This window comes from Ammospiza caudacuta, chromosome 1, assembly GCF_027887145.1.
Source record: "Ammospiza caudacuta isolate bAmmCau1 chromosome 1, bAmmCau1.pri, whole genome shotgun sequence".
Classification (NCBI taxonomy): Eukaryota; Metazoa; Chordata; class Aves; order Passeriformes; family Passerellidae; genus Ammospiza; species Ammospiza caudacuta.
The window spans coordinates 135,950,047-135,976,625 of NC_080593.1; positions in this window are offsets into that span (position 1 = coordinate 135,950,047).

Genomic DNA, 26,579 nt, shown 5'->3' on the forward strand with positions numbered 1-26,579 from the left:
TTCTTGTGCTTTACCTTAAACACAACACTTATATCTTCAACAGACATAAACTTCAGCATCCATTACACTGAAAAGAATTCAAATTCAAATTTGTGAGATATGAGAGGTTCAGTTGTGAATAGGATTTTTTTTCCCAACACATAGTTGCTGTTTTCCTCAATTATATAACATAAGCCACATATATTAATGTCTGAAACTTTGCAACAGCTGGACATTTAAGCCAATGCCTTCTTTTATATGTCTCTGTTCTCGTTGTTATTCTTTTGTAATTTGGAAAAAATTACAGTTAAGGATGATCATCACATTTTGTTCATAATGATATCAAATATATTTCCCATGTCAATATAAAATAGTCTTCATATTTTTGTATTTGGGGCTTTTTTCCTTATCTTTGAGGCTCTCATATTTGCTAAGTTAAAAACAGCCTAGTGAAAGAAGGCTCAGGCAGACAGCTGAGAAGCAAAAGAGCTCCTAGATATTTGGAAATATTTTTGACCTAAATAAGTTGGGCAATTTTAAATGTAGCAGAAAACAACTAGGCACTCTACTTTCCATGCCAAAGCACTTTAGAAGCCCAGCTGCAATAGTATCAATACTGCTTTTGCTTTTATGTACAGAGAAAACATTCCTATTGAAAAAAAGACAACCAAAGAAATTAGGTTCTTAAAAAAAATAAATTCTATCTTCAATTGAAGTTCCAGTATCCAATCTTTGATTAGAGAAAGAAATTCTGAACATGATTTTTCATGTAATTCAGAACCCTAAACTTTGTCACTTGGTATTTCAACACATCAGATTAGCAGAAGTCCTTGGAAACCTGCTTATGTAGAGATTATAGCCATGGAGAAATTTTTGATACATTGTAATGGAAATAGATTGCCTGAATGTATATGAATATTTGTTTATAAATCTATTAATCTATATTAAAAATGTCTTACTAGAACCCAGCCAGAGATGGAGACCATAAGCCTCTCTTTGAGAGCTAATCATTAAACCATTGCTACACATCCTAGAGTAGAAAATGAAGTCACATTTCTTAATTTGTTTTTTTCCTGAAGTGTCAAAAGCAGCAAGAGTGGACTGCTGTGCAAGAGAAGCAGAGGTTAAGATGTGGTTCTAGAAATGGGTGATAGGGAAAATCCCTGAGGATACTTGTCACAGATTTCTCCAAGGTGTGTTTTTATGGTTACCCAACCCAGGTTTCTCAGTTTCACCTCATCCAATCTGTTAGAGCCCAACAAAGGAGGGAAGAGGCTGTGGAGCCTGTAGTGCCCTCCTGTCTCCATGCACTGCTGGAGTGTTTCTCTCCACCATTTCTAGCCCTCCTTATAGAATTGTTTTATTATTATATGCCTTCATCACAAAACAGTTCCAGCTGTAATATGTAGAACTTCAGTACTAATTCAAAGATATGTTCACATATATATATATTTATATATATATATATATGTACACATACATGAGTTTTATACAGATCTTCTGCATCACTCTGTACAATTTTGAAGTTTTCAGTACTTATCTGTTCCTGTAGAATTTTAGTCCCAGTGTTTGCACACCTCATGGAAGAACACAAAAATTTCTAGCTAATGTAGGTGTAATGTAAGTAAAAAAAAAATAAATATAGAAATGAATGCTAATATCTGAACTGGGTTTTTTATACCTTTCCATTAAATACTTTTCATTCTTCCAAAATTACAAAATCTGTTCACTAAATCTTACATAGCACTGCAGTGAAATTCAAATGATACATTATTTATATCCACTGTTTTCAGAGGAGATAACTGAAGCTCAGGGAGGTGAAAATTATTTTCTCATTATCTTAAGCAATTTTAACAAATCCTGCCTTGAAGGCTGCTTGTCGATAGTAACTACTCAAAGTTATTGGTATAATTCTTTAGCCAGTTAGGGGAATGATAACCAGACACAAGAGATAATTATGACAAATATAGATATATTAAAAAATATTTATCTAGGGCTCAGGGCCCAGTTCCCAATATTTGATCTCTGCATTAAGGTCAGCACTACTTTTCCTAATACACTACTGATACAGTAATTATGAAAGTTTACCTTTTCATGTAAATGATACAAAATCATTTTAATAGAAGAGATGTTTCTACAAGTCCTTGCAATGTCTTGAACAGTAGCAGTAAAGAAGTAAAAATTCATAAAAAAAAGTTTTGCAAAGGCAAAAAACAAAACAACCCCTAAAACCTGAAGTACAAGAATTCTGAACAGGAAAGCAGAAAAATCAGGAGATTGCATTTATACCTTGTGACATTGTTGAAACACAGATTTGCTGCCTGTAACATGGGGCTAAAATGAAAAATCTTCCAGATTAACAGAACATAATTCAAACCCACATCTTGAAGGAATTAGCCTAAAACCTAACTAGAAATTGGCTTCATTTCAGATTTCACTCTGAAAAAACCTCACTAATCTGAGATGAATCCCAGTTCCCCATGGAAAGAGAGTGTGTGGTACCTCTACCAGCTGAATAGCTAGCAAAACCACAAAAAATTAAGATCTGTTTGTTCCATGTATGAAGAGCAGGGCAGAAAAGGAGTGTAGCTGGAGCAACAGTGCTGAGTCTAAAATATGTCAAGGAGGGACAAAATTATTGTTTTCTAAAAAAAACCTCGAGATCTAAGAAATATAAATCCTTGATGATGTAGTAGATACAACCAAAATGATAACCATAGGATTGCTACCAAAACTCTTTGTCCCATTAAGCTGGACTAAATTATTTTTTGACCTTAATGGACAGACCTGGGGAAGGTGCATCACCACAGACCTGACTCCCTTCCTGTTTTTCAGAGATCTTCCTCATCAGTTGAGGGATTCTCAACTGTATCCCTTTTTATTTCACTCCCAAAATTTTCTGGTACATTTTCATGATTAGTGTCTGATACAGTTATAATGCCTGCTATGGCTCAAACTGCATAGCTACTGCCTCCCAACAGCAGTGAGGAAGGATTCCAACTACTTTCTAAAGTTACTGGTGCAGTAATCAAAATATAGATGTGTCACTGTTGGTGTGACACAAGAGGAGAGGGTGGGGAAGAAGGAGAAAATAGCCTGCTTCCTAAGTTACAAAGCCCAATCTCAAAATGTAAGTAATTCCTTTTACAGTGTGAAATAAGAAGTGTCTATGCAGTAGTAACAAAAAAGGGAGTTTCAGCAGAATCTGTTATAAATTTTCTAAAAAGAGATGCCTTTTGATTTCAGCACTTTTTTTTCCAAGGATTTGGAAGAGCCAGAGTGCTACTGGGCTCCCAAATTATGGTCATCCAAAAATAGTTGCTCTCTCTTCTATTGATGATTAATTCAGAGCAATTTTCCCACATAAGGAATGGATGTCTAGAAAATGGAGCCTGCACAAGATCTATATAGGTAGCTGAGCCAGGAATACAAAAGTTAGGTGAATCCTTAAAGACTTTCTTCAGACTTGGCCAAAAAGTGATATTACTACTGTAAAGGCCAACAGAATTGCTGGCTGTGTCAGCAAAAATGTAAACCACTCATCAGGTTAGCTGATGCTACAGAAAGGAGAGACTCAAGCAATTAAATCCTATTATCTATTACATTAATTTATTAGGTGGCAATCTACCAATCAAATGTCATGCTGCCATGCCAGACTTCAGCTGCTGGGATGATAACAGAATACAACTTGCTGAATCCTCCTGTATTTCAAATCCTCTGGCAATTTAGAGATCAGAGCATCAAGTGGAGGCTGAATGTGGCTCAGAGCCAACAGATAATTTATGAAGCAAGCGTGTAATAGCAGAAGCTCATCAAGAATGTAGAGAGCTAGTGCCTATGGTCCTAATTTCTTTTTATGTTATTACAATGGATGAAATGTTTAAGGTTCACATTGTGGAGAACAAGACCTTCTGCGCTGGTTTTCTGTGACAAATGAACCTCAGAGAGCAGTATCAGATTATTCTCCTCTGTAATATGCTTCAGCACCAGCTCTGGTTGAAATGTTTATTGTTAAAAAAATTCAAAGGAAAATTATTTTCACTCTTAAAATGAAACATTCAGAGAACTTTTTGCTTAGGTAAAGTTTGTTTTTTTGTCCCTTAGAGCAAAGTCCAATTTTAAAAAGTGATTTTGAAAACAAATTAAACTCTGAAAATTATTGACAAGATTAGAATTAAGGAAAAGATTGATTAGAATGTATTTCTCAGTGTGTTTTATGAATGTCTAATCCAAAAAACAAAGACAACTCCTGGCAAGCAGTGCACTTTTAGTTTAGTCACTTCAACAAAATAAATATCCTAGATGAAACAAGTAGTAAACTGAAATAAATAAAATCTGTTGAAACAGTTGAAAACAAATTTATTATTTCATAGAGATTTTCATTCATATGACAGGATTTCACATAAGATATACTAAGTGTGGAGTTGTGCTTTTTGCTACTTCTACTATTCTAATTTTTTTTTAAATAGATAAATAGAAGTAGCATTCTAATAATTAATAGTTCAGTATTAATTTATCATATGTCAAATTCATACTTACCATTAATATTTAAAAAAAAAAATTAATAGTAACTTAAGTATTAGGAGCTACCTTAAAATGAATTAATAGCATTGACATCTATCTAAAATTAGGTCAGCTGTAGTATGTGTGTAAGTTTGTGCCTATTCTGTTGTATTTTCATTATGCATTTTGAAAATGTCTAGAAATATAGAGCTTAAAGACCTGGTACAGGTCATCAATTGCTACAGTTCTATAAAGATTAATAAAGGCATGGTCTGTAGAGCTAAAAGTGTAAAAATACTGCAAAGAATCCAAATGTTTGAGTATTTAATGGGAAATGCATGGAAGAGACAGGAACACCTAATTTTTAACATATATATTTTTAAGAAAATATTACTAAACCAACTTTTATTTATGTACCCTTGTTTGAGTACTAAAGTCCTGAAACTGAAAAAAAGAGGAAATGTATGTCTATAGGGATGCATGCAATCACAAGAAATTGCTAACTACCCAAAAAGGCTCATAAGACAATATAAAAAATTCTTGTATTGGCATTCTTAAAATTGCCATTATTTCTCTACATCCTCTGTTTTCCTTTCACATTGTAATTTTTTTTCCTTTTGTTTATATCATTTTAATATAACAGTTTATTTCACCAAAGGATTACAGTTTTATTAGACAATAAAATCCTAAATATTTCTTTAGCTATTTTTTTTGGCACAGAGAAGGAACAGTGATACCAGCAAACTGTGTTAGTTAATGGAAGTAAATGCTGTGGGTGAGGATATCCAAGCACTAATTAAACTTCAGAGAAAGAAACAGGAATTTAGGAAGAACAGTTGAATGGGAGTGGGTCTGATGGAACTAGAAAAAAGGTGATGGGAAGAAATTAGGTGGAAAACAGGAAAAAACGTAAATGCCAGTTTGGTTCTTGAAAGAGAGTCTCATAAAAATCTCTGACAAGTTTTCTGAAAATCCAGTCATCCTTGCTTTGACCAGGATTTGTTTTGTCCTTCTCTCTTGCTCAAGGCCTGTGTATTGGTTTTACATAGCAAGATTTTGGTAGCAGGTGGCTGCACAAGTGACTCTACAAGAGGCTTCTAGAAGCTTCTCCCATGTCCGACAGGGCCAATGCCAGCTGGCTCCAAGACAGAGCAGCCGCTGACCAAGGCCAAGCCCATCAGCAAAAGTGGTAGCACCTTTGAGAAGACAGATTAAGGAGAGGGGAAAAAAAATTCCTGTGCATCACACGAGGAGACAGGACTTGGAATGTGTGATAGAAACAACTCTGCAGACACCAAGGCTCCTGGTAGGAGCGGGGACCCATGGAAAGGAGCACAGGTGGAGCAGGTTTGCTGGCAGGGTTTGTGACTCTGTGGGGGACTCACAGTGAAGCAGTCTGTTCCTGGGGGCTGCACCCCACGGAAGGGACCCGTGCTGGAGCAGTTTGTGAAGAACTGCAGCTTGTGGGAGGAGCTCACCCTGGAGATGCTCACGGAGTGCAGTCTCCCATGGCAAGAGCCCCACTCAGAAGGGACAGTGTGAGGAGTTCTCCCACTCAGGAGGAAGGAGTGGCAGACAACATGTGAAAAATTTTCTGCAGTCCCATTCCCTTTCCTCCTGTGACACTGATGGGGATGAGCAAGAGAAAATGGAACATAAAGTTAAGCCCAGGAAGAAGGGAGGTGGTGCTTTTGGGGGAAATATTTTTAAGGTTTGGTTTTATTTCTCATTATCCTACTCTGATTTGATTGGTTAAATTAATTCATTTTTCCAAGTCAATCTCTTTTGTCCGTGATGGCAATTGGTGAGTGACCTCTCCCTGTCCTCCTACTGGCTCACGAGCCTTTTATCATATTTTCTCTCCCCTGTCCATCAGAGGAGGAGGGGAATAGAGTGCCTTCAGCTGGCACCAGGCATCCCCCCAGGGTCAACCCCTCACAGCTGCTTAAGAAACCAGAATAGTTACTCTTTGCAGGAGAACTTGGGGCCGTGGAGTGAAGATCCAGAAGAATGAATTCTGACCTCAGTGTGTTCAATTTTGAGCAATATGAGATTTAGAGTCTTTAAACTTAGCCACATTTAAAGAGTTTTTTTTTTTTGCATACAACCATTCATAAGCCAGATTTAAATTTTCACTCTGAAGTATAGTAACTTAATTAGTTATTTAAAATAATGACTGAGCATGGAAAAACAATTTATTTTCCCCATTACTGTTCTAAAATGGAATTTCATTGATTTTTAGGAGAAAATTTAGTGTGTGGCAGATATTCTACAATAAATCCTGTGGCTCAAACTTTGGCCATATCTTTTTGGCTTTTTTTTTCTTTTCTCCTAAGAATGGAAAATGCAAGGTACATCTTGCTATGTGCGGTGCTACGGTTACCAGCCATAATGACACAACAAGTACAGAACCAGGCACTTCACTCTCTTCAGAAATGTCTAACAATTAAGCCCTACAAATGCTGAACTAAAAATAAATCAGAAACCCCTGGGTCTGATCTGCTTCACTCAAAACCTTCACTTCAAAATGTGTCCTGCTGTGTAATTTAAATTCATCTGGCTTTTTTTCATGGATTCAGAAAAAAAGCCTCAGAGCCATTGCTTTCTCAGTTAGGCCTCACTGCTTCCCTTTTTTTTGTTTTTAGTAGGCCTCAGAGATGGATTGACCCTAAATGAATAGACTTAGAAAATTAAAATGAAAACACCAACATTAAGATTCTCAAAGTTGCTTTTACTCTGTAATAAAATGTAAAGGTAGAGGACTGCCTACATGTCATTCAAATCCCTTATTTCAGTCTTTTTCTCTGAGTTATTTTAATCAGATAAATGTGCACTATTATGGTAAATATCTATGTTGTGGATATTTGAGGTATTAATTTAGGGTTATAAGAGGTTTTGGGTTTTTTTTCTGTCTGCACTCTGGAAAGACTGATAAGCAACAAGAGAGTCTTCTACTAATAATCTTCTTGCTATCACACATGTGAACACAGATTGAGTTAACCCTGTGATGGGATGTGTAATAGTTGAAGTAAAGCGTAGGAAATTACAGGACAGAATCAAAGATCCAGGTTATTTGGGTACAGAATTTTCATAGGCCTCCTAAAGACTCAATAGGATGTCTCCTTCGTCTTTACAGAGGACTGAGCAATTTACTTATCCACCTAGAGTAAAACAGAGAAGATATTCTGTCCCTGGTGATGCTGGGATACACACATGAGGAAGGAATTTTTTGTTACTAGTAATAATGACTCTAATTAGTTTCCATGTCACAAAACTGGGCATATCAGGTTGCATTCATTCAGGTCTTTCATTCATTTATAAAAAGATAAAGGAAGTGAATAGAAAGAACATAATGTCAAATAAACTAATGACAGAAAAACAGGGCAAGCTAGATAATGCAATGTAAACACCAAGATTTTCAAATATTTGAAGGTCTGTTTCAACCCTACAGAATAATTCCAGAATCTCTTCACTTATGCATATTTCTTAATCCTTGATGGGAAACAGTTAACTGCTTTTGGTTTTTAGGTAATTTAGCTGATGTGACATTCTATAAATCTACTTTCACACTGCAATGTTATGCTGAAATCAACAGAGAAAAACATTCTTGTTAATAGAGTCCTGTGATTATTTTCTCAGCATTTTAGCTATTATCATCCTTATTGACTTGCTTATTACTTCTTAACCAGCTCTTTTGTCAGTGCTTCTAATCATCAAAAAGACTAGGAACATAAACCTGATTTCTCTCTTCTGCTTTCATGGTAGTGTTATTTCACTGATTTTACTTGAACACATATTTATTTTTCACTGTTTATAATCAAATAATCAGATAATGTGTTTCTTATATATAATTAAATGATGAATAAATAATAATGTGTTATATACATTTATATCAAATAATATATTTCTTATATATATTTTTTATCACTTCTAAGAGGTTCCCATTTTAGCCTCTTTGTTTTACCCCTCCTCAGTGGAATTATATTTCTTATCATTACATTATGAATCGGATTAATTTCCCCTGTTGGTGTTCTCAGCAAGGCTGCAGCATCTTAGTTTTATATTTTGGGGCATTAAACAATACATTTCAGGAAAAGGTACAACTGACTCTTAGATATAGAACTGGGAATAGGGACAGATAATTACTCAAATTACTCAGTTTTTGTTCTTTTTAGTGATCTTGCAACCCATCAATATCTATGTTACATATTTTGTAATAACAGAAACATGGGAACAAGATGTTGGGCACAAAAATTACTCAGTCAAGAGTCTTTGGCAGCCAAACTGTATGTTAGAGTATTTGAACACATCTGAAATCTCACTGCCTTTGAAAGGAATTCCATCTGGCCAAGAATGGCCACCAGCTCACAGTCAAATCATGCCTCTGATTATATTACAAGATAATTTCTAATCATGGACCAGTCTTCAAAAAACCAGTGAATCTTCAAATTATGTTTATTTAAATGTTTATTCTGAAAAACAGCCAATATAGGCTATTAATGGACTTTACTAGATATCACTAGTGTATTTTTTCACCTACAAAAGGCTTGGATGGTAGAAAAGAAGAGGATGACAGAAAAAAAAATGCACTGGTTTTTGCTTGTGAATCCAATCCAATGAAATGGACCCTTTCTGCTATTTTTGTTAGTAAGTCATTCAATCTTTGCATTCTTCTTCCTACACATAGATCCAAAGGATCCTGAAGCTCTGTGCTGGAATCTCTCCCACGGTAATACAAGCAGCAAATACAAAAAGCTGTTGTATGAAAAAGCAGAAATATACATTACTTTGGGATACACTTGGCTAGATCTCAACTGTCAAACTCACTGAGCACAAATTGAAATGTGTCAAAAGCATCAAGCAGTTGATTAAGAGCATGTCTACACTTTCTCACTGCTCTATATTCATCATGACAGTGATAGAAGGTCCTTTGCTTATCACACTTATCTATTAAAGACATAAAAGATGTATGTTGTCTAAGGCAGTGTAAGTGACTTTTGTGAATTACTGAAACACATAAATTCTATTTGTTAGAATGGCTAAGGTCAGCTTGTTTGTGATATGTGGAGACAATTTATCACTATATTTCTGAACTTTATATTAATATATATTAATTCACTATTTATTATTCATGTTATCTCTGGTATATATTTAATTTTGGCCATTAATAAATTAAATAAGTTTACTATATTCATCAATGTGTATTTGTCAGTAATGGAAATGTTCTGGACAGTATTTGCTCACATCCTGCTTCAGCATTACAATCTACAGTGTGAGGGACAAATTTCTGTGACACTTGGTAACTGGGCCCTAAAAACACCTCTCTGTGGGTGAGATGAGCACCCAAGTCCAGAGAGAAAGATGTAAAAGATATATAAATCTATAGGTCTTGTTCTGTGAGAAGCTGATAGAGAAAGACAAACATCCTGGTCTCAACACAACTGGTGATGTTTCCAAACAGGAAAACATATTACAATGTAAAAGGGAAACAATCTTCCTGTTGCCTGTTACATTTGCCATGAAGATAGCAAAAGGAATAAAAGGAATAATAAAAGGAATCAGGAATGCAGTCCAAAAAAAAAAAAAAAAAGGATTTCTGAAGGTGAATGTGAATCACATCACACAGACACATATTTCAGTCCAACCACCTCCACCTCCTTGCTGAAAATGACTAATCATTGTCATGGCTGAGGCAATTTAAAGCTAAAGTACAAGAAGAGTCTTATGGAAGGAATAGAGACAATAACTGCTTGGAGACAAATCAGATCTCCCATTGATCATGAAGAAAGTGGGTATGATCAAAGAGATTGTGGTCTTTGTGACCATGAGAATGCTGCAGGGTAGACAAGGAAGCAGGCTGCAGCAAATGCAGAGGAGAAGATTTGCAGATGACTTCTGCCTGGAGAGTGACGGGTGTAAAAGGCAAAGAATTCTGGGTCTGCAGTGCCCATTGCAGGATTGGCATCGTGTGCTGAGTTTAGGGAGCCCTTACTGAAAATCATCTCTATGGAGCAACTAAGATAAACCCCATTTCCTTCCTCTTCATATCATCTTTTCCTTTCTTGTACCTGATTCAATTTCCCACAATGGTTTCAATATTTCTTCTCCAATTACTGGGTTTTGTCACTCCTTCTCATTCCCTTTCCCTCTTCTGAGGATGTCCTTGCATTATTGCGATTCTATGCAATTCTGTGTTTTCTTCTTCATTAGAAGTATTGCCTCTTCCACTTTCCATCATATTTGTCCACCCAAACTAATTTTCATAGGCATAGTCTAAAAGTCATTGCATGTTTACTCACTTTACCTGTCAGCTTTCCTGCTGAATTTCAACTGCACATGCCATCTACACAAATTTTGCTGTAATGAAAATAATTACTGGTGATTACCAATTGCTAGGTATCAGACTACAGATTTATTATCACCTCAAGCAACCTTGAAAGACATTATGCCTCTTCCATTTTAATTATTTAAATTGTAAGGTAGATGCTACAGGAAAAAAAATTGTGTTCACAGGCAACCTTTTTTCTCTCTTTTTAAAATCTTTTTTACTTTTATTAAACCACAACTAAACAGGAAATAAAGAGATCAAATATACCTGACTGGACTTCCAAAATGATACAAAGTGATATAAAACCAGTTTTTAAAGTATTCAAACCCATCCCAAGGATCCCAAAATCATTATTTGGACCAAATGAAATATTATGAGACTTTGAGGGGAGAAAAGAGCTCAGCAGAGGCATTTAGATACAGGGGGACATGGAACAAGAACCACAGCTTCAAATGACCAGAGCTGAAACAAGATTCTCTCCTTTAGAAACAACTTACTACAAATCAATCACAAACATTTGGTCACAGCTTAGAAAACAGCAATTTTCACAGAGAATGGAGGACAGCCTTGTCTCTTACATTAATCAGTCCATATATTCCTCAATATCTACAACAATCACACCAAGCAGAAAGCAGCATGCAGACATGGTGCTCTCAAATGCAGAGTGAGCACACAGTGTAGATTTGAGGAAATCAGATGTCCAAATCAAAGGGATGGTATTCATTCAGATCAGTTTAAACATGGCAATATCATTGATATTCAAATTTGAAACCACAAACCTTTATTGTAATGTAGTAATTTTTTGTTCTGTGAAATCAATATTTTCTCATACACAATCATTTGAATAACTGATAACTAATTCATGCCAATAAATGTAGATAAGGGGAGATAAGACTTAGAAATAGATGCCTTCTTGACTGAGTAGTATTGGAAAGCAAATATATTTTAGCTTGCTTTTTCAGTAGTACAATCACTGTTTTTCTTTTTTGACATATTCTGGCAACTTGAATTTCACCAGAATCCTTCTGTCTATAACTTCCTAGTTGGAGCAACTCTTTATGAGTGCTCTTCTTAGGACTTTTGAAGTAAGTGCTTCATGATATGTAGAATAACCTGACTTTCTTCACAGGGCAGACCCAAACCTTAGGGAGATTTTAGTAATTCTGAACATCCAGGAGCTACTGAATGCTTCTGCCTCGCCTTCACTTAAAGTCTCTATGGATCATTCCAGTGTACAATTCTCCCCAGAGTTTAATAGCCCCCTTTTTTTTTAAGGGACAAATATCCCATCAGGTTTAGGAAGGCTCTTTCACAAAAATGTTTATGAAGATGAACAATTTACATGCTGGGCTACTACATTTATTTTAAAAACTTCTTTTTGAAAGAAGATTTCCCTTCTCTTTTCCCTTTATAATATGTTACTTGAAAACATATCAGTTTAACAGCTCATCTATCTAATTTTTGTTAAGCCTCATAAATCTTAATTAAGAATGGTCTTAATGTAACATTTTGCCTCACAAATTATTTTTGTAATTTATAACTCACGATATCACACTGAAGACTTTTATAGCTGATTTATATCTAGTATAGTACTATGTATAAAAATGTGAAGTCAGATGTGTATGAAAGAAATAGAATGTTGAATGTATTTTATTTCTACAGAATTTCTTGGTAATACTGACATTGTAGGGCTAGTTTAGAAGAAAATAAACCTAACAGAGCAGTGCAGAAACTTGAAACAGCAAAAAAGAATCCACCTTGAGAGTGACTCAGTAATAGAAGGTGTCCATGAAAAGGCTGCCATTAACAGCTCTGCCAATGCACTACAACAAAACTTCATGTACTGCTACTGGGAGTAAAACCTGCAGAAATTTGAAAGGAATTACTGCCACAAATTTCTATGGAATCATAAGGAATCATCCCCCCAAAATTTCTGAAATTATACCAAAATGAAAGCTCTTTTTAAAAGAGATTTAGGAAAAGCGGGTGAGAAAAATACAGTGATATAGAAAAAATTGTCCAATTTTCATACTGAAAGGAAAATGTTCTGTTTTGCTAAAATTCAGCCAATACAGATTTTGAAAATCTGGGCATGTAGGCAATAAAATGTTACCACTTTGAATGCAGAATTAGATGCTATTAAAAAAAATACACAGAGTAGGAGTAACAGAATCCCAAGAAGATTTATTTTCTGTGTGTATGAGATTAACAACTGAAATAATCTGAAGAAATATGAGACAAAATAAACCATGCCATACATTACCTGGAATATTTGTCATATTATTAAGCACATAACCTGTACTTCCTCTGCTCTCAAGAATTTATAATTGAGTGTTCTTTTTTAAGCTTTTGTTTTTTTAAGAAACTCTTAAGGCAATTCTAGGTATAAGTAAAAATAAATAAAAGAAAAAGTCATCAATTTCTGTTTTCTAAAGCATTTTTGATTGAAGAATGCCAGTTAAAACATTCAGATTATTGATTTTTTTAAACATAATTTTCATTATAATGAATTCCTAAGAAAACCAAAAAAATTAGCATGCAACTTGAATCTGTAACTGTTAAAAATGAGGAAAAATTAGAATTCATTAGGGAAGACTTCATTTTAATAATAAGTATGCAAAAACTTTCTTAGTTAAATGTTATGCAGAGACAGGTAATAATTATTCTGAAGCCTCAATGTGTTGTAAATCTTCACATCCTTGGAAAAATAGAGGACCAATTGGATAAAACACAAAAGTAGGGAATTATCTTCCTCTGAATTATACTCTATGGGCATCATAATTTGTAATACTGTCCAAATCTTCCGGTAAGTGAAGGCCTATGCAGAAAAAAGTTATTAAATACTATCAACCATATATATAAGTTTCCATTCTTTGAGGCAGAGATTTCCTGCCTCTTTGAGCCAAACTAGTTACAATGAACCCCAGTAAATTAGAAATATTTAATGGTCACTATGCAAGCAAGCTTCACTGCATGACAAATGTATACTTGCTAAAATTACAGTCTTTATAATATTTCTCACAGTACTGTTGTTGTTATATAATTCTTATTGTTATTATTATTGATTACTTTGTTCCTGATGCCATAATAAAAATCTGTAAAGCCTAACAATAGATGAACGAGCACAGCTTTACAAATTAGGAACTTAATAATTTATAATACTAATAAAAATACATTGTTAAAATATTTCCACCAGGATTCTATTCAAAATCTATAATTTTGTGAATAAAAGCAGTTATTTTAATCCTGATGCTTTTTTAGATTTTAACAACTTCAGTTTAAAAGACAATATATGTAAGAATGCTCTTATTTCTTTGTTTGAAATATGACAAAGATAATTAAGGTCCTAATCAGTTGTGTTTTAATTAAGTTCAAAAATCCAATCAAAAAAAGATATGACTGGGTGAAATTTAACCTATATATAAGCCCACTTCCTTCAAATGAACATCAGCTGCTTGCACCAGGTCTTCTTGTGGGGTTAAAAACAGATATTGCTGGTAAGAAAGAAAAAAATTCCTTAATATCCAGAATTTATGGCCATGACATCTGTTGATCACAAGGTTAAATACCTTGTTAAGTAAATAGGATTTTTTTTAGTTGAATTTTTGACAATTCATTTACACATAACCTAAAGAGACTTGTAAATATACATTTATCTGTTTAAGGGGAAAATTTCTTGTTAATTTCAGACACAGAACAGCAGCTTCATCCTGATGGATCTATGATATCTCTAAAATTTGGTGTAATATTAAATAGCTTTCTAATTCCCAAATATTCCCTAGACTCTTCAGAATTCCAAAATTGCAGCCAGCCAATCAGTTGGAAAATGCAGTGCTATTCAAAATGTTCCTGATCTACCACAACAAAGTGTTGCACTGCCTACTCTTAAATTATATGGCAATGGAGCAGACTAAAATTGTATTTAAAAAAAAAGAAAAAATCAAAAAGAAGAATAAATTTTAATTTTGATGTCCTATGGATGACATAAAAGTTCTTGAAATACATATTGTGGAAATGGCATGGAATCTCAATTTAACACATGTGAATTGAAAAAAAAATGTATCAAGCCTAACTGATAATTTAGGCAGTAAATGTGAATTTCTCATTTTTAAATTGAGTTTATCAACAGTAGAGACCTTGAACATCTTATTTCCAGACAAACATCATGGTGAATAGGGAAAATGTTCAAATGAACAAACGTGTGAAAAGCCTACCTGTCCATAAATCTTTCTTTTCATTGATCACAATATATGTTAAGTAGCATCTCCCCTTTACTTTAGAGAAGAATTTCCCTTATGTTGTGTGTCATTAATAAGCACATCTCCAGAGATGAATTTCCAAACTGCTTATCCAAATTTATCTTGCTACTCCTGAGTCTTACAACAAGCATTTTTTAATCTGCTCTTCTACCATAGCAATAAAGATAGTTGCCTGACAGAAATTAGAATAATTTCCACTTTTTATTTTGTTTGACCTCATTTACACAACCCCTAATCTGAGCTCTCAGAAGGTTATGATAATAAGCAGAAGTATTCATATCAGGGTATTTTCTAAGGTTTTTCAGCCCCTGGGGCATGTTCCTTGTGCAGGCACGATCTATCCCTGAGGCAGTTCATGGTCCTTGCTCCTGCCTCTTACAGCCCCACGCTGGCACTGTCAGCTCCAGCATCTGCTCAGGGCAGGGGAAAAGTCAGCACAGGAAGATGTCACCTAAGGTTATAAATTTCTGGTGGAGATGAATCTCACTAATCCCAAGATATGAGCCACACCACCTTGTCCTTCTCTTCAAACTTTCCCCTCCGTCTATTTTTTCACTTTTTCTTCACACCGTCACCATTCTTCTGTATTTAGAGCCAGACAGCAGTCAAATTTTCTGTTGCACAGGAAATTCCAACATTTTAAAACTTGTTTTTCTTCTGTATTAGACATCACGTCATTTCATATTAAGCATTAACACTACTGGCATGTCATATTATATTAGAGTATGATACATTAGTAAAATATTATATTATTTAATTTGCAGCATTATTTTGAATATGTAAGACTGCTTTTTATATATTGTTTATTCTACTTTTATATTACTTTAATACCAGATTTCATTGTCATGCTCAGTATCAAACATGTCTCATTGCAAGAAATATATAACACATCATATTAAAAAAATGTCGTATCTTATTATCTTCTCCTAATTAGAGTAAAAGGTTTCAACTGACATTGCTGAAGTGTGACACATGCTAATCGCAAATCAACCGAGAGCTCATTGGAAGGAGTTCTAATTTAATCTGTTTATTGGCTTGATCTTTGTAAAAAAAAAAAGTACGAGCATTCTTTAAGCATGAAAATTTAGAATGATTATATAACATAAAAGAGAGCCTTTATTCATTAAAAGTCCAAATTTTGTTCTCTAAACTGCGATATAATCCCTGTTAAAAGGAAACAGACCCAATGCTACGCACTCACCACCATGAATGTTGTTCATATGCACATACTGTTTGTGGGACATCACTTAATAGAAATTGTAGTTTTGGCCACTGCAGACCTTCCCTATTTGTGACTGAAGAGGGGTCACTTGGCAGCATGAGGAGCAAGCAGCGTGCATTAGCAGGAGCACCAGCTAAAGTGCTGATAATTGAACTATACCTCATGTTTGTTTTTGTCTTCCAGAGAAAAATGAGGACTCAAACTAGCATTATGATTCTGAACTTTACAAATTTTGTAAAAGCAAAGGTTATTAATTAATGAAAAAACAAAAAACAGAAATCTCCTTGCATTTGATATGGGCAGAACATGCACAAGAGCTATCCAGAGGAAAATGAAAGTATTGACATGATTGCTGATTACATGCTTCCAGGAAGATAAGGGACATTTAGTCTAGGAAACTACTTATTGGCAAGATATATATTTTTTTCTTTTTAAGCAACTGCAAGCAATGTGATTATGACAAAAGAAAACCATGGGGAAACTGTATAAGAAATGTTTTCCTCATCTATTCATATCCTCTGTCCTTGCTCTCCTTACTGTGATTCAGCTTTTCCACAATGACAGGCAAGCCACGCTTTTATACAGTGATAAACAATATGACAGCTTTGAAATTCACAGTGATGTTCTGCAGGGATATAGTTTGATGACAACTGTCTTTGGTAGAGCCTTTTCACTGCTGCTTTGTCATTCTCTCTTACCCAGCATGTAAGGGGTATACATTTCCATACAGAGTCAGATGGAAAATTTGTCAGCATTTAAGGAGAGATGAATAGTGTTGTCTTAAGGGAAAAAAGCCCCTACACATTCACAGTTAAACGCTAAAAATGCCAATCTAGAGATCAAAAAGGACAGAACACTGAAGATAAATAGAAGAAATTAATGCTTAGCTCTTAGTTTACAATAAATAAAAGAAAAATGCTTTTCAGGTTGCTAAATCATGAAATTTACACTAGACTTGGCAAAACTAGACTTAAATCTAAGATATGTTTATTTTAGTGCTCCATTTCCAACAGAGGATGATATCAGACTTTATATTTTTATCTCTTTCAGGAAGAGATGTTTAGGCCTCATATATATTAAGGATAATTTTGAAATAAGGCAAGTCAAAGATGTTTCCTGAACATAAAGAGAATTAACAATAAAGGGCTGCAACCCTGTCATGTTACCTGAAGACATTTTTCTCCTTGGTGAAGGGGAAAATGCAGCAGAAGTTTATGTCTTCCTAGGAAGACAAGGAAACATCAAACACTCACTTTTCCATCAAAACCAGAATATTTAATGGAGAATCTATTGACTTGAAAGAAAAATGCTGTTGTTTGTTAGAATTTTCATTAACCTATGGTCTGTACCCTGACATTCTGGGTCAGGAAACTCACTTTCTGTGAAGAAGAATCTCTGTTAAAATTAGCGAAGTTTAACAATAAAACATCATTCCATTTCAGAAATTATACAATAAACATAGCTTTTAAAGACTGGTATTTTTGCTGACCTTATAATTTTACCCAGAACAAATATCTCACCTTGACTAAAGTTTCAATGGGAAAAATTTAGATAGTAATAAATGACAAATGCAAGAGAGGTTCAAACTAAGAGATGTTCCTAAAACAGTTATGTAATGAAACATTACAATTCAAAGCTAGTCAACCTGTATGAAATGTTCTTGACAACTTTTGCTATTTGGCATTTAAATGACTCACTGTCTCAGCATCCTTGGAAAGCAGTCTGCCACTTCTTACATAGAGATTGAAGAAAGTACACATTATTTATGTGTACCTTATTCCTTACTTTTTTCGCTCATAAAAGACAGCCACCACTCCATAAATACATGAACGCAACCCAGAAAATTCCAAGAAAGATAGGCAAGCACATGGTGTACCATTATTTATGGGCTAACAGTATCAGCAAGACAGTTTGAAGGACCATGTGGGATGAAATAATGTATTTCTGGATAGGGAGACAGCACTAAGGTTGCGTATGCCTACCAACACTCAGGTTTCCTAGTACTGTACCACTGAGAAGAAGGTTTCCTGCTCTCTGGGAAGGAAAATGGCATGCCATCTCTATGGCAAGCCTATAAAATTGCTGAGGAATCCAAAGTTACAAAAGTCATGAGCTCTGTGCTGTGTGTAAGGCAATGAGCAAAAGGGCACACAATTGTGGAAGCAGATTCCCAAGGGCATTCCTCTGGCTAGCAACCTTCTCCTGCATCTTCTTTTTCTAAAAAAGTCCAAATTACAAAATTTTTTTGCTTTCATGAGACTGCAGAAGACACTATTCTGGACCAGACTGAAAGTTCACCTAGGTCAGATCCTGTCTTTGACACTGTCTGACTTGGAGGCTCCTTTGTCCTTTCATCCTGATCAGAGCCATGTTTTTGTATTTATTGCACACGATTCTGTTCCTAAGGTTTCTCTTCACAGCATAATGTGATCCTTAGATCACATTATGAAAGAAAGTTTTGATAATTCCATTATTTTGTCCAGTGAGAGGGTGTTTCAGACAGAACAGACTGCTGAGCTTTCTGACTGACTGTCCTTGAGCTTTCCTGTCCGAGGACGTTCCTCAATATTTCATATTTACTAGTTCAGTGGACCTATTTTTTTCCAGGAATACTATATATACTTAATGGATGTCTGATATGCCTGATTTAAACCTACCTCAAGGATTTTTTTATCAGCACTAGTATCTTTCAGCAAATAAATGGATGATGCTGTTGTTCCTTAATCAGCCATGAGGTGGCTGTTAAGTTTTCCATAACAAATTTCATTCAAGGCACGCCTGCCCATCACAGCGTAAGGACTTAATGGTGTTTCTGTCACAATCTATGTGAAAATTGATGCTGCCTTCAGCTTGTGCAGGATCAGCACTGAAGAGCATGGGGCTATTCAAGGCTGTGAAGTGACAAGGAGTTGCAGCCAGGTGCCGGACATAGCAGGGAAAATTGTTCCATTAAGATCATATCTCACTACATTTTTACTTTTATTAGTTAAAATTTGAAACAGTATATTAAGAGGTAACTGGAAATGTTGAACATTATTATATCCTCTTGATTAGTTGTTTATTTGGGGGATTTAGGTGTTTGGTTTTGTTTTGTTTTGTTTTTTTTTTTAAAGATTGTCACTTTGCTGTTTTTTCACACAAGTAGCCACAACTGTACAAGCTACAGCTTTAAATCTTCCCAGTTCTAGCTGATTTAGTATATCTTGCAGTGTTGCCAAAAATATTCTTAGGAGTTATTTTGACAAAAAATTCAAATTCCAAATTCCATTATCCCACCATTGCCAAACACTAGGGCAAAATCAAAAAGTACTTACAGAAAACAAGGAAATTATTAGCAAAGCATTTCTATTTTTTTTTCATTACTTTCATGACATAATATTACTGATCTAAAAAAATCTAGTAACAAAAATTGAAATAGAATTAGCTCTTCTGAGACAGCACATATGGTGTATAACCAAAAGGTTATTTGTTGTAGGACTGCAGCATCCATTAGATGCCATTGCACTGGATTTATTTATACAGCATTTGTAATGGTCAGAATTGCTGACCAAGGAGGTAATAAACTGCTTCAGAAAGTTTATATGTGAAATATAATACTATTGTGAAGAATAAAACTGACAAATGAATTCATTCAAATATGACCTGTAAAAGACTTAAGACTGCTCATTCACACTTTGACATACAATATGCTGCTTTCCCAAAAAATAAAAGACACTACCTTAATTATCACTAAAATATGCAATTGTTCATGTCATTTAATTGAATCTTAAGTGTCAGCATTCCGTTTAAAAAGACATTTCTCTGGCTTCTGTTGTCTATCCTCATAAGTGAGACCTTTGTCAAGTAGTAGAATTCAATACTACACAAAAATACTTTTACATTAGTATTGGTAGCTTCTGAACTAATCCAGTAATGTTTCACAAGAAAATGTTTTAAGATTTTTTTTTTACTGATTAAAAATTTAGCAATAAAATAAAATAAAATAAAAAAACTTAAATAAATTCAGGCTTTGACAACTTCAGATGAAGTTAAAACACTAGGATTGAATGTGCAGTAAGATTTAAGCCATAATACTATTCACACTTAGAGATATATAAAGTATTTTAAAAATATTTTATGTCATAACAAACAATGACATTTTCCTACTGAGACATTTGCCTTGTCTAAAAAAATCACATTTGTAAGGTTCAAACTAAAGCTATTAGAATAAAGGTAGGATAAAACAGCTTTTTTTTTCCTTTAATTTCTTTTTTAGCATTAAAACCAGAAAACAAAGGTCCTCTTTTCAAACACTGTATTTTAATAAGAGTTTAGAGTGTGATTTCCCTTTTTTGCATTTCATGACCAAACCACTGCAAATTATGTTTAACAATCATCATTTTGACTTTATTATATAGGTCAGTTTCTATTCAAAGTGGATTTTAATACATAACTGGAAGTCAAAATTTGTTTTTCAGTCGCAGCTTGTTTCTAGTTGTAGGGAACAACATTTTCTCACCACATGTAACAGTGTGACTCCTTTGTAAAGAGGAGAAGTTAAAGATAATTTTAAGTAGCATGAGATTGCCAGATAAATTACAGAAAATGTATCTCCTGTCATGGTTATTTCCTGATTGGTAAATATTTCTATAGGTCTTGAACTTGGGGACTGTAGACAATTAACACCTCTTTCCCTGAGAATTACAATTTTTCTTTAGGGAAAGCACCTTTGCCAATATACATTATAAAATAGATATTTCAGTATATCTTTTTAATCTAGCCTAACACGTTAAGCACTGCTTTTTTTTTTTTTCCTTTTTTCACTTTATTTTTGAAATTTGAGATGTTATATTTTTCCTATAAATGTGAGAAAAAAATTACAGCTTCAGCTGTTCACGGACAGGTGTTACCTTATATTGGCTTTTTTGTCTTGCTAGTACATAGAATACCTGCAATAATTGAATTATTGGGTTATTTATTGTAGATACATAGCTGGTATCAGCTTTGATTTCTAGTACTTTTAACATGTACTTACATTCTTAAAGAAAATGTTAAAGTTCTTGATTCTGTGTTCTGTATAGAGGTTCAGAACTAAATATCCTTATGACTCAAACAAGGAACTAAGTCTTTTTACAGAAATGTAAGATACATGTTGGGTTTTTCTTCTAAAACATGCATACTTACATGTGGCCATATGACATAGATACATACACTCTTAAAAGTAGATGCATTATTATATAATTAGGTAAGAGTAATAAATATACAGCTGAGAAAAAGGGCAACTATACATTGGATGTGAACAGTAAAAAAATAACTTAATTATTATTCTCAGTAAAATAGAAGAACTTCTGACTAGGAAATACGTAAAAGTAAGACCTACATTTAGTTAATCTTCCTTTGATGCTTCAAATAAATTATTCATGTTCTCAAGCAACAAAATGTTGACCTTTTTTTATAATATAATGTCAAGTTCACTTTAGGGTGAATTGTGGTGACAAACTATCTTTATTACTGAAGATTTGCTTGTAATTCATATTTCTTCCTATATATTTCAAAGGAATAAAAATCCACAGGAACATGAGACTACCACAAATTCCAAATACCTTTGCCAATATCTGAAATTTCATCTTGAACACATTGCTTAAAATTGCTCAAACCAACTTCATTTTTTAATATTTCAATTAGACTTCAATTCCATGAGTAAAATTAATTACTGCATATACTATAGTGATCAGTGCTCACAGACTTCCTATCTACTAGTTATATTAGCAGCTCGTTTTCATATCTGTGAAGTATTTCTATATATATTTATTCATGTAGGAAATTACTTAATTTCTATTTTTTGCTCTTCTTGAGAAACAAAAACATCACATTTTTTTGTGCTAATGTCTTTTCAGGAAGAGAAATGGCAAACTACTGGCCTCCTGCAGTAAGAGAATTTGACAAATGTTTATGAGGATGAGTGATAATGAACAGCATGAATTGCAAATTGAATATTTTTCATTTGGTCATGAGGTTAAGCCTCGTTTCCAAAGTGCTAGCAAAAACTTCTACATGAACACATTACATTGAAAACCTAAAAGTGACAAAAATGAAGGTGACAAAATTTTTTGTCTCTGCAAGAAAAAAATACACTGTTGTTTTATACCCAACCAGTAATTTAATCTATGTGTTTTGCTACTAAAACTGTGCTACTTTGAAATAACTGTCACTGAAAAATGAGTTAGAAGACAGCTTCAGAAAAAAATCTGAGAGAATCTAAAGGTGGACACTGCAGGGTTATGCATTTAGGTACCCACTTGTGAGAGGAGAATAGAGAAAAGAGAGTCAAGTCACAAATGCACCTGGGTGTCACAGACTGGGAGAAAAAGAGCCCTCTCACCAGGCTGCTATTCCCCTAGTCTGAAAGGAAAAATTGACATAAAAAATATTTCACCATAGTTTTTGGCACGTTAAAAGATTACCTACTTGCCACTACCCTTCTACAGTACTACACAGTCTCCATGCTCTCTTTTCTGTATTCCTGCTAGGCAATTCTATTGTGAAACTATTAGAAACATAAAGACAATATTATATCAATCCCTGAATCTTTGTTCATAGCTCTGCTACAGTGTAAGAATTTCAGGGCTATAAAACATTTTTTTCTTAAACTTGTGGCCGAATAAAATCTCCTTCAGTTTTCAAGCATATTAGTGTACGCAACTCCTAATTATGCATCTTATATCTTAATATTTGCAAAAGATGTGCATCCCACCCATAAAATAGGTTTTATCTGCATGGGTTGGCAGTATGAGTTGCAGGCCTCAGAATTCAGACGAATGTTCAAAACATAATTGCCCAGGCTCCCTGTGCAGGTGTGTGGGGTCTGCTGGAGGGGAGACCTGAGGCTGTCCTTGAGACCACTCAGCTCCATGTGCCCAACTAGCCAGAAAACGGGCTGTGGCTGCAGAGAAATGGGATCTTTCACCAGGCAGCCTGCAGCAGGCCACCCGACCTCAACTAAACCTCTCTAGGGACTAAATCCAGAGGCTGCTCCCATAGACATGTCATCTCTGTACTAATAATGTCTTCCAATTTAACACACACAGTCTGGCTTGCAAATGGCTTTGAATTTTTATGCTTCTTTCCTGAGTTAGTGATAGGACTTCCAAGGGTCACCCCTCTGTAGCTAATTGAACATCCTGATATTAAATTACACACACATGTAGACTCCTTAACCACCAGAATATGCTGCATCAAGAAAATGGGAATTAACTTCTTGGCAGAGCCATTGGATTATTTTGAGTACATATAATTGTTCCAAACTCTTGAAGTAAATTAATTTAGTTCATACCATTTTTTGCAATAAACGTTCCTCCTTCCCTTACATGAGGCTCATACAACCTGTACAGGTAAACAGAAATTGTGTTCATCCATCTGTCAAAAGAGCAATTCAGCATATTAATGATAGAGAAATTCCAGTCTCTAATATTACATATACATGTGTTTTTGGAGACAAAATCACTTGGGTGAAGACTACTACCTTGCACACTTATTGGTCAGGCAGAAATGTATCAATTAGTAAGATATAATTCTTGGATTTCACATATGTGCATAGATACATCCATTCACAGATTTTCTTTCTTAAATCTGGGTATCAGTATTGCTCTGAGTAAATTAATCTGTATAAAATTTGCTGAACATCCAAGTCTTTAACTTTGTTTTACAGCTGAAACTGATATTTTATATGACTCCATGTCTTAAAAGCTAGAATTATTTGTTTTATTTTATAAATAATATAGAAATTATTGCTGTCTGCACAGAAAAAATAACCCACTCTGTCTGTAAAGTATTAGGAAAAGATCCTAAGAGCACAGTGCTAATTGATCTTTAAATTATTCATAGAATTCCTCCGGGTTCTTACTCTCCACAGGAGGGGTTTAGGTTTTTCTTTTTCCCTGAGTAAAATGACTTTATCATTATTATAATTTCCTGTGAAATAACTAGCTTTTGTTTGAAGTTTGAATGAAGGACTGAGTGCATTAACATACACATTTAAACATTTTTTAAGTTAAGACCTTGACTAAAATACTGTCATATAGAAATCAACAGAAGACTTATTGTCATTTGATAGTAATTACATTAGCACTACCAGGAAAGTGAGGATAATTCTATCTGCAAAATAATTTTGGCTGGGAAGTTGCATATCATTGGTTCCCCCACTACTCATTAAAGTTTGTTTGCCTTAAATAAATATGTTCAACTATATGATTAATGATCTCTGTTAACCTTTGTCTGTGTGTAATTCTATATATTTTTCTTTGTCATGAGAAGATTCATGTTTTGTGTCTAACTGTATAGATCTAGAAAGTATTTTTTTCTCCAGTTCTGTTACTTGTGATTTTCTTAGGGGAGGGAGATGTTTCCTTGTCTTTAAATCACTACAGATATAATTATTTCTCTCCTGAAAATATCTTTGAGAATATTTCCCATATGAAAAAAACACATTGTCTCATGTGGATTATTGCTATTATGGGTTACAACTTCTCTTCAGTTCTGTTGTTGATATATATGGTGTATATAGCCCCATGTGGTATATGGCTGTAAATTGACATACCAAAATAAAACTCTGATCTAGAGCATTCACATTAAATGAAATCTTTCTCATTCAAGAAGATATTGCCTGAGAAACTGCAAATGCACTGCAGTATGTGAGTGTACTCAATAGTACTCAGAGCAAGTTTTCCAAAGCAGGTACCCAAGTTACATGTCCAAATGGAACAACAGAAAACTAATTACGTTAGGATTAATTACTTAATCATGTAGCAAAGAGTAGTTTCAGTTCACAACGAGCACAAGCTCTTTAAGGGTGTATATTTTACTAATAAAAAATAGGTACTAAAAAGATACAAGCAAATTCAAGACTGAATACACACTGTCTTGACCATATTTGATACAGTCTACCTAATGCAAAATCCACCTAGAACATTCATTTTATATCACCTTTATTTCCCTTTACTATTTAATGTGAAATTAAGTGTCTAGCTGACTATTGCAACACAGAGAGTGAGAAAAAAGAGCCCTTAAGAAGTATTTAGTTACTGCTAGTTGTCCTCATTTGGGAACTAACTTATGGATTGTATTTCTGTCACTATGCATTAGGACTCATCTAGTATGGAAGTTGAACCAAAAAACTTTGAGAGCTTTTTTGCAGTCTACTTATTTCATAAACTAGAGATAAGATTTAAAGGGTGCAGAAACACGTGTGGTGGAAATGTGTGGTTGAAACATGCTACACTTCCCTTACTCTTTTCTTTCTCTTTAGACAGCATAAGATGAACTAATGTGCCTATACTGTGCTAAAGCTTGTATAATGAGGCTAACTGGAAGATTTATTCATGGAAAGAAATAATTTGGGGATTCCTTAATTAAGAAAATAATATTGAATAAGGAATTCCCAGATATGAAATAACTGACAGTTAGAAAATTGCTAAGGAGTAGTACCATGTATACTTGCTCCTTTCTTCGTCTTCCTTTAGTGGCTCATGGCCACTAAAATGAAACACCAGATGCTTCAGTCTTAGACATGACTCAATGTGCAAATTAGTTTTCTATTATTTTTATCATCAGGATTTTTCATGTGATGGTATCTATCATGTCAACAAGTATGTTGTGATGGTATCTATCATGTCAACATGATAGATTTTTCATGTGATGGTATCTATCATGTGATGGTATCTATCATATCAACAAGTATGTTGTGACTTTCTTGGACTCTGAATGTGGGCCCAAATATGTTCTCCCAAAAGTTAGCTTTACTCCAAAGTAAAATGGGGAGATAAGTTAGCTTAACAATGTCTCATCAACAGATCGGCAAGACTGAGAAAATTGACATTCTGGAGAAACTATAATTTCAAGATACAGCCCTTATGTCTATTCCAGCACCACAGACCAATTGGAATCATAAGAATCAGCTGTAGAACAACAGGGTTACAATTTAATGGCTATACATAGGGTAGAGCATTATATAAGTGTCTTACACTGTGTAAAGCTTCTGAATGTACCCTGCATGTTCACCTTAAGAGCCTGTTCCACTCACCCTGATTGAGCCATAAAAAATAATTTCCTAAAGTAGCAATACAACCTATTCCATCCTCACCATTCTTGCACTATAGGATGAATGTATTGGGAAATTTTACTTATTCCACTCTGCTTCATTCAAGGACAAGATAATCAGATACATCTTTCTCTCCTTAAAGTTTAATATCAATATTCTTTGCTTTATTTTATTTCATATAAGTAGTCAGTACATAAATGCATGAACAAAGGA